The sequence below is a fragment of the Lithobates pipiens genome, unplaced genomic scaffold (assembly GCF_037356315.1).
Source record: "Lithobates pipiens isolate NorthernLeopardFrog02 unplaced genomic scaffold, aLitPip1_a1.2 Scaffold_17, whole genome shotgun sequence".
Taxonomy (NCBI): domain Eukaryota; kingdom Metazoa; phylum Chordata; class Amphibia; order Anura; family Ranidae; genus Lithobates; species Lithobates pipiens.
The window spans coordinates 15772421-15787107 of record NW_027507755.1 but is presented as its reverse complement, the minus strand read 5'-3'; the positions used below and the strand labels follow the sequence as shown (position 1 = coordinate 15787107).

The window sequence follows — 14687 nt, the reverse complement described above, 5'->3', positions numbered from 1 at the left end:
TTTAGAATGTAAGCTCTACGAACGGGGCCCTCCTGTCCCTTCTGTATTGAATTGTACTGTAATTGTGCTGTCCCCCCTCTACATTGTAAAGCACTGCGTAAACTTATAAACTGTGTATAATAATAATAATAATTTATTATTATTATTATTATTATTATTATTATTATTATACTTTTTAACTGAAAATTTAGAAAAACAAAATAACAGAAAGCGCTATATAAATCGTGTATAATAATAATAATAATGTATTATTATTATTATTATTATTATACTTTTTAACTGAAAATTCAAGTTTAACTAAAGGCAAACCATTTCTGTTAGTTTTGGATACAGTGGAGAGGGATTAGAACACCTGTCAATTTTTTAATACTGTCTGTGACCTTTTTAGAGAGTTCTGGTGACACCCCAGGATTCCCTTACTTTGGAGAGATTCCCTCTCACTTCCTGTTTTGGGAAATCTCTACAATGGGACACAGGTGGCAAAAAAAACCCAAAGCTTAAAAGGGGTTATAAGCCTCCCTTACTATCCTAAATTAGCAAAGTTTTGCCCTTATTTCTCCTTTTTTTTGGGGGGGGGGGAAATTATTTTTATTATTTTCAATAAACAAATACAATACACAAATAAAGCATTCAAGACTGCCAACCACAATACAGTTAGGGCCGGTTCACACAGCGAGCCGCGGCGAGGCGTCTCCAACTTACCTCGCCGCTCAGCGACGACTTGCAGAGGACTTCTGCATAGAAGTCAATGCAAGTCGCCCCCGAAGTCGCCCCGAAGTAGTACAGGAACCTTTTTTCTGAGTCGGAGCGACTCGAGTCGCTCCTCTCAGAACGGTTCCATAGTACTGAATGGGGGCGACTTGCGGGAGCGAGGCGAGGCGAGCCGTGTCGCCTCGCCTCGCCTCGCAGTGTGAACCGGCGCTTAGGCCTCTTTCATAGGGACTATCCGTTCAGGTCCGCCTGTCAGTATTTTAGGTGGACCTGAATGGGCACTCCATAGAACTCTACGGAGCATCGGATGTCAGCGGTGACATATCTGCTGACATCCGACCCGCTCCGATCTGAAAAAAGTGTGACGGAGGTAAAACCTACTTTTCCATCCGTCTGCGCATGGGATTGGGTGACGACCGACTCTACGGTCCATCTTCATCCGATCCCCCATAGGGGAGAGAGGCGCTCTGACAGCTCCGTCTCTGCACAGTGTCATCTGCCTTATGGAGCGATCCCCCACTGAGCAGAGCGGGCTCCATACACAGACACGCCGTGTGAAGGAGCCCTAAGCAAAAAATTTAAACAAAAATAAGAATTACACAAAAAGAAAGAAATGCATTACATTAAACCATGAACAATGCCTAAGAAATTTGCCATCTTGACCCGTACAGCCAGGGCCGAGGGTGGGGGGGGGGGGGGTTGCCCTGGGTGCAATGGTTTACTGGAAGCAGGACCCTCCTAGCTTGCACATCATAAGCTGCTGCTAACAAGGCAAACAGAATATTGGCATTAAAAAGGGGATCAACTCCAGAGATAAAATGATAATTCTCCCGCTCTACAAGACTCTGGTCTGGCCACCCCTGGAGTATGCTTTCCAATTCTGGGCTCCAGTCCTCAGGAAGGATGTACTGGAAATGGAGTGAGTACAAAGAATGGGAACTAAGCTGATAAAGGGTCTGGGGGATATTAGTTATGAGGAAAGGTTGTGAGCACTGAACTTATTCTCTCTGGAGAAGAGGCGCTTGAGAGGGGATATGATTTCAATATACAAATACCATACGGGTGACCCCACAATAGGGAGAAAACTTTTTTGTGGGACAAAGTCTAATAAGACACGTGGCCATTCACTAAAATTTGAAGAAAATAGGTTTAACCTTAAACTACATAGAGGGTTCTTTACTGTAAGAGCGGCAAGGATGTGGAATTCCCTTCCACAGGTGGTGGTCTCAGAGGGGGGCATCAATAGTTTCAAGGAACTATTAGATAAGCACCCGAACAACCACAACATACAGGGATATACAATGTAATACTGACATATAATCACACACATAGGTTGGACTTGATGGACATGTGTCTTTTATTCAACCTCACCTACTATATAACTATGTAACATCGTGAATGGGTGAGGGGGGGGGGCACCATTTGTCATCTTTGCCCTGGGCACTGGATGACCTTGTTCCAGCACTGCTTACAGCTTCCTCAGTAAGGACACAAACCTCCTCATACATAACCAGCCAAAATATAATGATCCATTAGAAGAACAATCCACATCCTTTGAAATGATTTAAGGGGTAAGGTTCTACTATTTTTATTACAGGAAGACTGTCAACTTGCCCCATCAGAGGGTACATATCCAAAATTAAAGCACTAAATAAAGCTAAAACTAGTCTTTAACAGTGGGAGGAGAAGCCCACCCCCCCCCCAAACTTCATCAAACTTTAGTAGCACCCCCCCCCCCCCCCATTCAAATATGTGGCTTTATAAAAGGCTAAGGCTTTGTTCATGAAACCTTCCAGGACTCTACAGATGGAGGATTAGAACTCATCCAGGACAGAACTATGTGCTTCCTAGCATGAAAAAATAAGGCAAGTAAGGTCCGTATAGCTGTGGAGGGGGTCATAACATCCATCAAACCAAGCAGATAATGTCTTATAGAAGGACTTAAAAGGATAGTAGTCACTCCTGTAAACACATCAAAATATCCTTCAAATACCCCCTATACCAGGACAATCACAGAAGATATGCATAAAGTCAACTCCCCCTGTAGGACAACAGCAGCAAGAAGAGGTGACTGAACCAAAAATCGTAGCTATCTTCGCTAGGGACATATAAATACGGTGAAGAAATTTGTAATGAATCAGTTGGTCACGGGCTGAAATTAGTCTGGTAAAGGGTGCATCCCACAGACATCCTCCCAATCTTCCGTGTCCAAATCAGGGACCGCTGACACCCACTTAGACCTACACACACTCATGAGCCGATCAGTCTCAGAGAAGAGGAACTTATAAATGGTAGATAATCACATGGACTTGAGGGCAGACACTGAGAATGGAGCTCTAGCATGTCCAAATTGCACCTAGTAGGCTTTCTCCACAGAGGAACATGGAGCGAGAGTGGGAAGGGACCCCCAAATTCCTCTCCACGAGCAAGTACCTAAGCACGTAGAACTGACCTCCTAGTAGTTAAGACTTATGCCCGTACACGGTCGGATTTTCCAACAGAAAATGTTCAATGGGAGCTTTTTGTTGGAAATTCAGACCGTGTGTAGGCTCCATCGGACATTTTCCATCGGAATTTTCATCACACAAAATTTGAGAGCTGGATCTCTAATTTTCCTACAACAAAATCCGTTGTCGGAAATTCCGATCATGTGTACACAATTCCGACACACGAAGTTCCACGCATGCTCGGAATCAAGCAGAGGAGCCACACTGGCTGTTGAAGTTCATTTTTCTCGGCTCGTCGCATGTGTTTTACGTCACCGAGTTCTTGACGTTCGCAATTTTCGACCAACTTTGTGTGACCGTGTGCATGAAAGACAAGTTTGAGCCAACATCCGTCAGAAAAAAACCCATTGATTTTGTTGTCGGACTGTCCGATCAATGTCCGATCGTGTGTACGCAGCAATAGGGCGGCTGGGACCCTCTATATACCAAATGGGCCAACGCTTCATATGAACCCACTAGCGCTGCCTCAAGGGCAACCGCAGCATCATCATATGGAATAGTGAGCCACGTATTGACTACCTTACTTCTACTTTAGGGCCCCTTCCACACTGGGGCAGTGCGGGCACCAGTGGTAAAATGGCACTATTTTTAGCGCCGCTTTACTGACGTTTTAGTGGCCGAGAATGGGTTAAAACCACTGCAAAGCACTGTTGCAGTGACGCTTTGACGGCGGTATAGCTGCGCTGCCCAATTCATTTCAATAAGCAGGAGCGGTGAATGAGCGGTATACACACCACTCCTTCACCGCTCCCGTCCTGCCAGCGCACCGCTCCAGTGTGAAAGCCCTTGGGGTTTTCACACTGGAGTGTGAGGAGCTGCTCTTTCAGGGCGCTTTGCCGGCGCTATTTTTAGCGCTGTAGCCCCTGCGAAGCACCCCGGTATGAAAGGGGTCTAAATAGTTTTATGGGGAAAAAAATATTTACTTACACTGGCATTTGTATAGTTGCAAAAAAAATATATGACTCCAAGACAATGGTGGGATAACCTGGCAATGCACAGAGTAAGAATGGTTGCAGCAAAACATCATTAGGGGTTTATTTATTTCAAAAAATGTGCACAGCCATTCATTTAGCGAATCTACTCAATCTAATCATGTTCATTTGTGAGATTTGGAGAAAAAAAAACGAATGTTCTTTAGGCTTTTTTATTCTTCTGACCATATTTCATTTATTATGGGCAGTAGTAAAATACCACATTATGAAGCTGAGGAACACAGGAAATAAATGTTTGTAACAAGAGAAACAATGTAACAGTTCTAGAGAACACAAGAGAATTAGAATTAGAAAATAAATGTAACCAACCAATGAGAAAAATAAATGTTTCCAACTTTTACCTTTATCTGCTAATTCCCTCAGTATCTAGAATTATTACATTGTAGATGGTATCTCTTGCTACAAAGACATATGCATTCCCTATGCTCCTTAGCTCAATCTAGTGGCCATAATGTGTTATTTTACTATTCCCCAGAACAAAACAGAATACTCATTCAGAATAAAAAATGACCTAAAGAACATTTGTTTTGCTCAATTCACACAAAACGAATGTACGGCAATTTGTTAGACTAATGGTTATAAGGGATGAGCTCAGTGTTTGTTAAGAACGCGAGTTCAGACCAAACCCTGAAATTGTAATATGAAGGAAGAGGGATCTCATCGCTCTAGGGGCACACATGCAGGCTGTAAACTGTCTCTTCAGCTGGGAAGCCACAGGTGCTGGATATTACCACTAGCAACAGATGAAAAACAAGCTCTGGACTGCCGCACTCTTTAAGAGTGCGGCAGTCCAGAGCTTGTTTTTCGCCTGTTCAGACCAAACCCTGACGTTCAGAAGTACGTTCCTAAATGTTTGGCATGGACAAACATGGCAGTTTACAGCTGGTTGCTAAGGAAATAGAAGGTGCTTGTACCCACCGTGTCGTTACCTACCACTGACATCACTTGGCCCATTTACTCACATGTTTTACCAAAACCATGTAGTGCAAGGGCCTGCCTGATTGCAAACAAATTGAAACTCCTAAGGTTTGACTTCATATTATATGGTTTTGGTAAATGTGAAGGAAAAAATCAGCAGAAAATATGATAGTGTGTATGGGGCTTTAGTCGGCAGGCAACAGACATTATGAATGACTGTAGATTTGCAGTCACTGATGGACTTTTTGGGGGATTTTTTTAAACCACTTCAATACTGAGCACCTTTACCCCCTTCCTGCCCAGGCCAATTTTCAGCTTTCAGTGCTGTTGCACTTTGAATGACATGGTCTTGCAACACTGTACCCATGCGACATTTTTATATATATGTATATATATATATATATATATTTTTTTTTTTTTATTTTTTTTATTTTTTTTGAGACAGATAAAGCTTTCTTTTGGTGGCATTTAATCATAATTGTTTCTTAGTTTCTGTTATAAAATTTAGCAAATAACAAATTTTTCTTCTTCACTGATGTGCGCTGATGAGGCTGCACTGATGGACACTGATGAGGAGGCATTGATGGGCACTAATAAGCTGCACTGATGGGCACAGATAGGCTGCACTGGTTGACACTAATGGGGCTGCATGGATAATCAGGACACAGATGATCAGTGCCCTGATTATTATAGTGAATGATGTGCTGACAGGCTTGCCAATCAATGGCTCTCCTTTCCTCCCAAAGACACAGTCAGTGTGGAAGGAAAGGAATGCTGATAACCAGCAAGTCTGTTTACATGTGATCAGCTGTGTTTGCACATACCTGATCACATGGTAAAGGGTCGTTGTGATTGGCCCTTTACCCTGAACTGTGATCAGCTGTGTTCGAAGGACACAGTGGTCACAGAGCGTGGCCAATGTGCGCCACAGGAGGGCGCACAGGGGGTGGTGTTCTGGGAGGACATCTATGGACACCCTCCTAGAACTAGCTGACCACACTGTAGCCATCTTTTGGCTATAGCATAGTTGGCAAATGGTTAATAAAAGACTTCTCAAAAACAATACAATTTGGGTGTATTTATTTCTGTGTTACATTTTTGTTTTGTGAATGAGTAGGGGGTACTGTGTACTCCTTACTCATTTACAAGGAGGGGGTGGTATCTGGGAGGCCCATTAATTATTAAAGGGGGTTTTCAGATTCCAAAAAGCCCCCTTACCACAGACCCCCACAAACACTGGCCATAGTTATGAGTAAGAGGCCCTTATCCTCATCAACATGGGGACAAGGTGCTTTGCCAGGTTATATGCTTGGATTAGGGCTCTGGTGTGGATTTTTAGGGGGGCCTCACCCATTTTTTATTTGTGCATGGAGAACCCCCTTAAAATCCATGTCAGACACTAAGGGTCTTGTATGTATTTTGGGGGGCACTCTATAAATTTTTTTTTTAAAGATGTGAGATGTGCTACAGCAAAAGTGGCATTTACAAATTAAAAAAAAAAACAGCACACAGATTCTTCATAGAACCCCCAAAATTACATAGCAGACACTTGAAGGGGTGGTTGTGCTTTTTTTTATTTAAAAGAACTGGAAGTGTAATGTAATTTTCTGGCAAGTTTAAATACTTATTTCCTTTCTAAATGTCAGTGTTGCTTCAGCACTTTTTGTACATAACGGAGATGCGGCCCTTCACAGGCAAGGTTAGGGCACCACTAGGTACGTTTTTCAAGGAACTTGGCTTTTTTAATGTTTCAATTCAATCATTTAAAACAGGAATCTTCAAACTACGGCTCTCCAGCTGGTGCGGAACTACACATCCCATGAGGCATTGTAAAACTCTGACATTTGCAGACAAGACTAGGCATGATGGGAATTGTAGTTCCCGAACAACTGGAGGGCCATAGTTTGAAGACCCCTTTGCATTGATACTGTACATGTTCCCTAGGGCAGTGACCCCCGTCCCCCTTCTAGGCCAGGGACAAGGGATGGGCACTGTGGTATCATGTGAGGTGGGGGGGGGCACCACAAGGAGATTGGGGGAGGGGATTTGTGTTGGGAGAGGGAATTTTGGGGGCAGCAGGGGATAAGAGTTGTTCTATGAGGGGAAATTTGGGGAAGATTTTTGCTAGGAGGGGGAACTTTGGGAGGGGGGTTGTGCTAGAAGATAATATGGGTGTAGGGGGTGATATTTGTGCTATAAGGGGAAATGTGGGGGGGGGTATGTACTAGGATGGGGGATTTGGAAGAATTTGTGCTAGGGGAGGGGGGGGTGTGGAGTGTGGGGAGAGGATTTGTGTTCAGAGGGGAAATTTGAGGGGTACAGGATTTGTACTAGGAGGGAGATTTTTTTTTTTTTGGGGGGGGTTGCATTTTTGCTATGGAGAATGGGACGAGGGGGCTGGAGGGCAAAGATTCTTGCTGGGAAGGGGATTTAAGCAGGGTGGTAGATTTGTACTGGGGGAATTTATGCTCGGGGGTAAGCATACAGATTAGTGCTTAATTTTTGTTGGAGTGGTGGGGGTTAACTGATACATAATGCTTATGTTCTCCCTCCCTTTAAGTTTGTAAACTCCACGAGCAGAGTCCTCCTGTCCCTTCTGTATTGAACTGCATTGTAATTGTACTGTTCCCCCTTATACATTGTAAAGCGCTGTGCAAACTGTTGGCGCTATATAAATCCTGTATGATAATACATCTTGGGGAGGGGTAAAATTTGGCATGTTCCCCCTGGGCTCGAGATGACCTTGTCCCGGCGCAGCCCCCTTCCTTATCCATGCTATTTTTGACACCCCTTTGGCTATTTTTAACCACTTGCCGACCAGCCGCCATCATTTTACTGCGGCAGGTCGGCACGATCCTGTAAACCGTTGTAGCTATACGTCGGCTCGCGGGATCGGGATAGCAGGCGCGCGCGCACATGCCCACTGCACAGCAGGGGTGCCGATGCTTGTGGCCGATGGTCGCAGCCATGAGCGATCATGGGCACGAGAGGCTGAACAGAGAAATGTGTGTGTAAACACACAAATCCCTGTCCTGTTCTGAGAGAAGTGACAGATCGTGTGTTCCTATTAGCTAGGAACCACGATCCGTCACTTCCTCTGGTCAGTCCCTTAAATTAGAAACGCGTAACACAGTTAACCTCTTGATCACCCCCTAGTGTTAACCCCTTCCCTGCCAGTGCAATTTTTACAGTAATCAATGCATTTATATAGCACTGATCGCTGTATAAATGCCAATGGTCTCAAAAATGTGTCAAAAGTGTCCGATGTGTCCGCAATAATGTTGCAGTCCTGATAAAAATTGCAGATCGCTGCCATTACTAGTAAAAAAATAATAATAAAAATGCTATAAATCTATCCCCTTTTTTGTAGACGCTATAACTTTTGCACAAGCCAATGAATATACACTTATTGTGATTTTTTTTTTTACTAAAAATATGTAGAAGAATATGTATCGGCCTAAACTGAGGAATAATTAGCTTTTTTTAAAAAAAAATGGGGATATTTATTATAGCAAAAAGTACAAAATATTTTTTAGTTTTATTATTATTTTTTTTTCAAAATTGTTGCTCTTTTTTTGTTTATAGCTCAAAAAATAAAAACTGCAGAGACGATCAAATGCCATGAAAAGAAAGCTCTATTTGTGGGGGAAAAAAGGATATCAATTTTGTTTTGGTACAATTTTGTACGACCGCGCACTTGTCAGTTAAATCGGCGCAGTGCCGAATCGCAAAAAATGGCCTGGTCATTCAGCAGCCAAATCTTCTGGGGCTGAAGTGGTTAACTTAATAGATTTGGCTCCCACTGAATTCAGTGGGGTGGGAGGCAAAATAATTGTTGCTGCACAGTGTTTTTTTGGGGACTGCCTGTGAAGAAATTGCAGCTTGGTAAGTTCCCAAAAAGCTATACTAAACCAACGATTGATTTAGCACACGATAACTAAATGAAATATCAGTGTTGGGAGATCCGTCCCTTTAAAATAGTTTAGCACTAAATCAAAATACTCCAAAGTAGTTCATCACTGCATAAAAAATCCAATTTCTTTACCAAATATTCCACTTTTTAATTTTTAACTTTCCTAGAGATGAATGTTATAAGATAACTTTTTAGTGCCATTAAGTGGCATATGTCCTTGTCTAAGTAAAGCACTTGGCAGAGGAAGGTGATATATGGCACAGTTGGGAGTAACACTGTCTTCCAATTAAAGTACAGGCGCTGTAATTAATGAGAGCTGCCTTCAAAGGTTTCCACTGTACAGGTGACATGCTACAACATACAGCCATGTCCATTTTAACTACACATGCATATAGTATATGGTACAACATTTAAAGCGTATCAAAAACCCCAAAACAAGAAGAAAATATTATTATATTGTATTAGCTTTCTTGTTTTCTTGTTTTAATTATCTCCCTTTATTTTGTCCAGGTAATCTTGTCAATTACACACTTCCTAGGTAGAGATGAGCTTGATGTTCGAACAGAGAATATTATGGGGCGTTTGCGGGAAATTTTAGCACCCGCAGAATGCCCCATAATGCATTGCTGTATAATTGGCCAAAGCATCATATGATGGCAGAGGGGGCGGGGCTGTCTGTTTACGTCAGTGGTGGCCCCGCTCTTTGCTATATATAACAGCTTTCCCTGTGAAAAGATGGCAGTCGGCGGGACGTGGAGGCAGAGTTGTTCCATTTTTTGTTTTCCTCAGGACTGGCGGCGCCGTGATTGATGATGAATTTATCATCGTGGGACACTTTTTTTTAAAATAAAGGAATTGTCAAAAACTGTCTATTGTTGTTTTTACTTTTTTGACACTTTTCTGGTGAATGGGTAGGGATACAATGTACCTGATACACATGGGGGGGCGGGATCTGGGGGCCTCCTAGATAAAGGGGGCTTCCAGACTCCGATAAGCCCCCTTCCCGCAGACCCCCACAACAACTGGGCAAGGGTTGTGGGGATGAGGCCCTTGTCCCCATCAACATGCTTTGGGGGGGTGCCAAAGCACCCTCCCTATGTTGAGGGTATGTAGCCTGGTACGGCTTGGGGGGGGGGCATTCTCTCATCTCCCCCTCTTTTTCTGTGGCCTGCCAGGTTGCATGCTTGGATAAGGGTCTGGAATGGATTTTGGGGGGAACCCCACACCATTTTCTTTTTAAATTGTGTGAAGGGTTCCCCTTAAAATCCATATCAGACCTGAAGGGCCTGGTATGGATTTTGGGAGACACCATGCCATTATATATATAATATTTGCTTAGAAAATAAATAATATGGATTTTGGGAGACACCATGCCATTATATATATATATATATATATATATATATATATATATATATATATATATATATATATATATATATATATATATATATATATATATATATAATATTTGCTTAGAAAATAAATATATATATAGTGTGTGTGTATATATATATATATATATATATATATATATATAAATACATATCTCTTTCTCTATATATATAAATATAGATATATATCTATATATATAAAATTATAATCTAAAATTGTTCATATATTATAACAAATTTGTTATAAACTGCACATTTAAATATTTTGTACCTACATTCGCTTTCAAATCACTATGGTCTCTTTTTGTAATATTTCATTTCCTTTAAGACAAGGGCTGCATGATGCCAAGAACAGAAACCCATAGCGACCAACCCACAATCATGCTTCGCTAACCTGCCTGACCTTAACTTGTAACTGTGTGGTTGATTTACTAAAACTAGAGAGTGCAGTATCTGGTGCAGCTGTGCATGGTAGCCAATCAGCTTCTAACTTCAGCTTGTTCAATTAAGCTTTGACAAAAAAAAAAATAAAACCCAGAAGCTGATTGGTTTCTGTGCAGAGCTACACCAGATTTTGCACTCTCCAGTTTTAGTAAATCAACCACTGTAAGCTCATTGGTTGCCATGGACTACTACACTTTGTTCTCCATCATTGGTCTTCAACCAAATTTATTTTAGGATTTGCAAAGTGCCGTGACTATAGCAACCAATCCGATAACTTCTCCTTATCTGACATGACTACAGTAAAATAAAATCTATTTGCCATGAGTTATACTGTCTTATTTTTTGCATGGTGGTATAGTGGTTAGCACTTCTGCCTTACAGCACTGGGGTCCTTGGTTTGAATCCAAACCAGGACTCTGGTGTGTTCTCCCTATGCTTACCTGGGTTTCCTCTGGGTACTCCATGTTCCTCCCACACTGGTAGGTTAACATGCTCCTGTCTAAACAGACCCTAGTATGTATGTTAGTGACCTTAGATTGTCAGTTGCTTAAGGACAGGGACTGATGTGAAAGTACAATATGTAAATTGTTGGTGCTTCAGAAACGTCTGTAAAAAATAAGATATTACAAATTTTATAAAAAGAGACGTTTCTTTTTACCTTGCCCTGGGATCCAATGCACTAAATGACCACCTATATTGGTTATAAAGGTAGTGACTTGGCTCCTTAACCACTTGCTGCCTCACGGCAATATACGTCAGCACAATGGCAGCAGTGGGCAAATGGTTGTACCTGTATGTCCCCTTTAAGAGGCAGGGATAGCAGGCGTGTGCTGCCGCATACAGCGTCACTGTGCCCTTGGTCACGTACAGCGCGACTGTGCCCGCGGTGATCGATGTCCGCCATTCTACCGGTGATCGTGTCACGGAGCTGCAGAACGGGGAAGTACCTATGTAAACAAGGCATTTCCCTGTTCTGCCTAGTGACATGACAGAGATCTACTGCTCCCTGTCATGGGGAGCAGTGATCGCTGTCATGTGACTGGAAGCCCATCCCCCCCACAGTTAAAATCACTCCCTAGGACACACTTAACCCCTTCATCGCCCCCTAGTGGTTAGCCCCCTTACTGCCAGTGTCATTTACACAGTAATCAGTGCATTTTTATAGCACTGATTGCTGTATAAATGGCAATGGTCCCAAAATAGTGTCAAATGTGTGTATGCCATAATTTCGCTGTCCCGATAAAAAAACGCAGATTGCCACCATTACTAATAAAATTAATAATAAAAAGATTCCCTATTTTGTAGACGCTATAACTTTTGCGCAAACCAATCAATATACGCTTATTGCAATTTTTTTTAACCAAAAATATGTAGAAGAATACATATCGGCCTAAACTGGGGACATTTATATATATATATATATATATATATATATATATATATATATATATATATATATATATATATATATATATATATATATATATATATATATATATATATATATATGTGTGTGTGTGTTTGGGGGGACATTTATTATGCCAAAAAGTAAAAAATATTGCAAAATTGTCGCTCTTTTTTTGTTTATAGCTAAAAAAATAAAACCTGCAGAGGTGATCAAATACCCCCAAAAGAAAGCTCTATTTGTGGGGAAAAAAGGATGTCAATTTTGTTTGGGTGCAACGCCGAACGACCGCACAATTGTCAGTTAAAAGAGATGCAGTGCCGAATCGCAAAAAGTGCTCTGTCAGGAAGGGGGTAAATCCTTCCGGGGCTAAAGCGAGAAAATACATTGCAATCACTGAGTTCTAGCAAATGCTAGTTGCCTGGCTGTTATACTGCTCCAAGGCTTCAAAACCTTCCTGGAAATATACAGCCCAGGAGTTGGGACTTTCCCAGTTCTCAAGCTGCTTGCTTGTATCAGGGCAGTAACTTAGAAACATTTTATCTCCTGTTAAATGTTTGCATTTTGGGTATCTGCAATATCCATTATACTTTGTATTCCATTACCCTTTTTTCTTTATATATACAATAAACTTTATTGTGAAAAAAAAAAGAAACTAAGAAACAACCAGGCAATTAGCATTTTTAAAAGACTGTCAGCAATGCCAAGCTATTTTTGCTCAGCACAGGTTTGCTGTTAAGAGTTATTGGAGAGTCCTTTATATTAGGAATTATATTCATGTATTTTCTTGGCTCATAAGACTTCTTAGGGGGGAAAAAATGGTTTCTATAAATGAGCTTAAAATATTGATTTGTGGGACTATTGTGTGATCAGAACATATAACATGCCACCATTATACATGTATAATGTACATGGTGTAGATGTAGAGAATGGAATGTATTACAGTGTATTACAAAGTGCTGCACCCCACAATACTGAGTCTCATGGTCAATCATTGAGAACCCCCCAGCCATGCATACAAATAACAGAAGGTTGGCATTTTATTGGCTGCATACATCAATGGGCTGGAGAGGGCGCTATCCAAGTTTCCTGAATCCATCAATATCTGCAAGGTCATAAGGAGGTGAGAGTGCAAATTAGATCACTGACCTGCATTGGCTGGGCTGGGGAAATTGATCATCTACAAGCAAGGCTGACATTGGGGTGAAGAGTAGAAGGAAGGGTACAATACCTTTGAGATGCCAATAGAGCAGGTCAGCTCAGACACAGGATAGCTCCATCCTATGGATCAGCAGCATCCAAGGCTTGGGTACCAGCGCAGCCCAGCTAGTGCCAGGTGGGCATTCACACAGCATTGCAGATCAGCACAGAGCAGAGCTGGTAGGGTGATGGGGGGGCACACCGGGCATCCACTTAGCCCAGTCTATCCCTAACCATGCCTGTCTAATAGCACCGCTCTATCTGCAGTCTCCTCCAATCTAATTGTCTGTTATGCATTATAAGAAGTGCGATAATGCAAGGCTCTCCGGCTGCATGAGGTTCATTGGAAGTAGAAAGGAGAATGGATTTTCTAGACTGTGCATAGAGAGCTTGTGATTTTGCTGTGAGATAAAGCAGGGATTTGTTATCAGCAGCCCCTTAATCCTGTTGCAGATTTGCAGACATTGCTGTGTGCCTTGTAGAGGGAAAGGTATCCAATTTTATTCCATGCAGCTGATAGAGCCTGCAGCATCACAGGAGAGAGCATAGAGAACAGGGGGGGCTGGGGAGAAGGAGAGGGCAACCTGCATTGATACCAGCCTGGACCACACAGCATCCTTATGAAGAGGCATTGATTTGTATGTCCCCCCTCACATCTCTCTCCTCTGTGTGTGCCAGCTGCCTGTGCCAGCTGGAAGTCTCGGATTAAAGACTAGAACAATAAAGCAGAGGATGGCCATGGCACTCGCAGGAATAAGTCCTGCTATTAACCTCCCTATTCAGGCTTCCCAAACTAATGGGCTCTGTTTAACTATGTGCAGCCTGACTGCTACTGCATGGGGCACAGAATCCTATGGCATTTATTATTATTATTATTATTATTATTATTATTATTATTCCTATTTGTATTATTGATATTATTATTATTATTATTATTATTATTATTATTATTATTATTATTATTATTGGTATTCTTCTTATTATCATTCTTAATACGATTTTTTATTATTATTATTATTATTATTGCTATTATTATAGTTGAAGAAATGTATAGGATCCCAAATACCAAGAAAACAATGAATATGTTCAAAATGCTAATAGTAAGGAGAAACTTGTAATTATATATTATTATTATTGTTATTATTATTAATATTATTATTATACAGGATTTATATAGCACCAACAGTTTGTGCAGCACTTTAC

At 41.6% G+C, this 14687-nt stretch overlaps 1 protein-coding gene across 1 annotated transcript in view; it reads right to left on the bottom strand.

Annotated features, from left to right (window-relative positions):
- GRM5 (glutamate metabotropic receptor 5) overlaps nucleotides 1–14133 on the bottom strand; it is a 517392-nt gene extending 503259 nt beyond the window's left edge. The window contains exon 1 of the mRNA XM_077485011.1: nucleotides 13516–14133. The gene's annotated coding sequence lies outside the window, so the exon portion shown is untranslated. The remainder of the gene's footprint in view (nucleotides 1–13515) is intronic.
- Nucleotides 14134–14687: the final 554 nt, after the last annotated feature.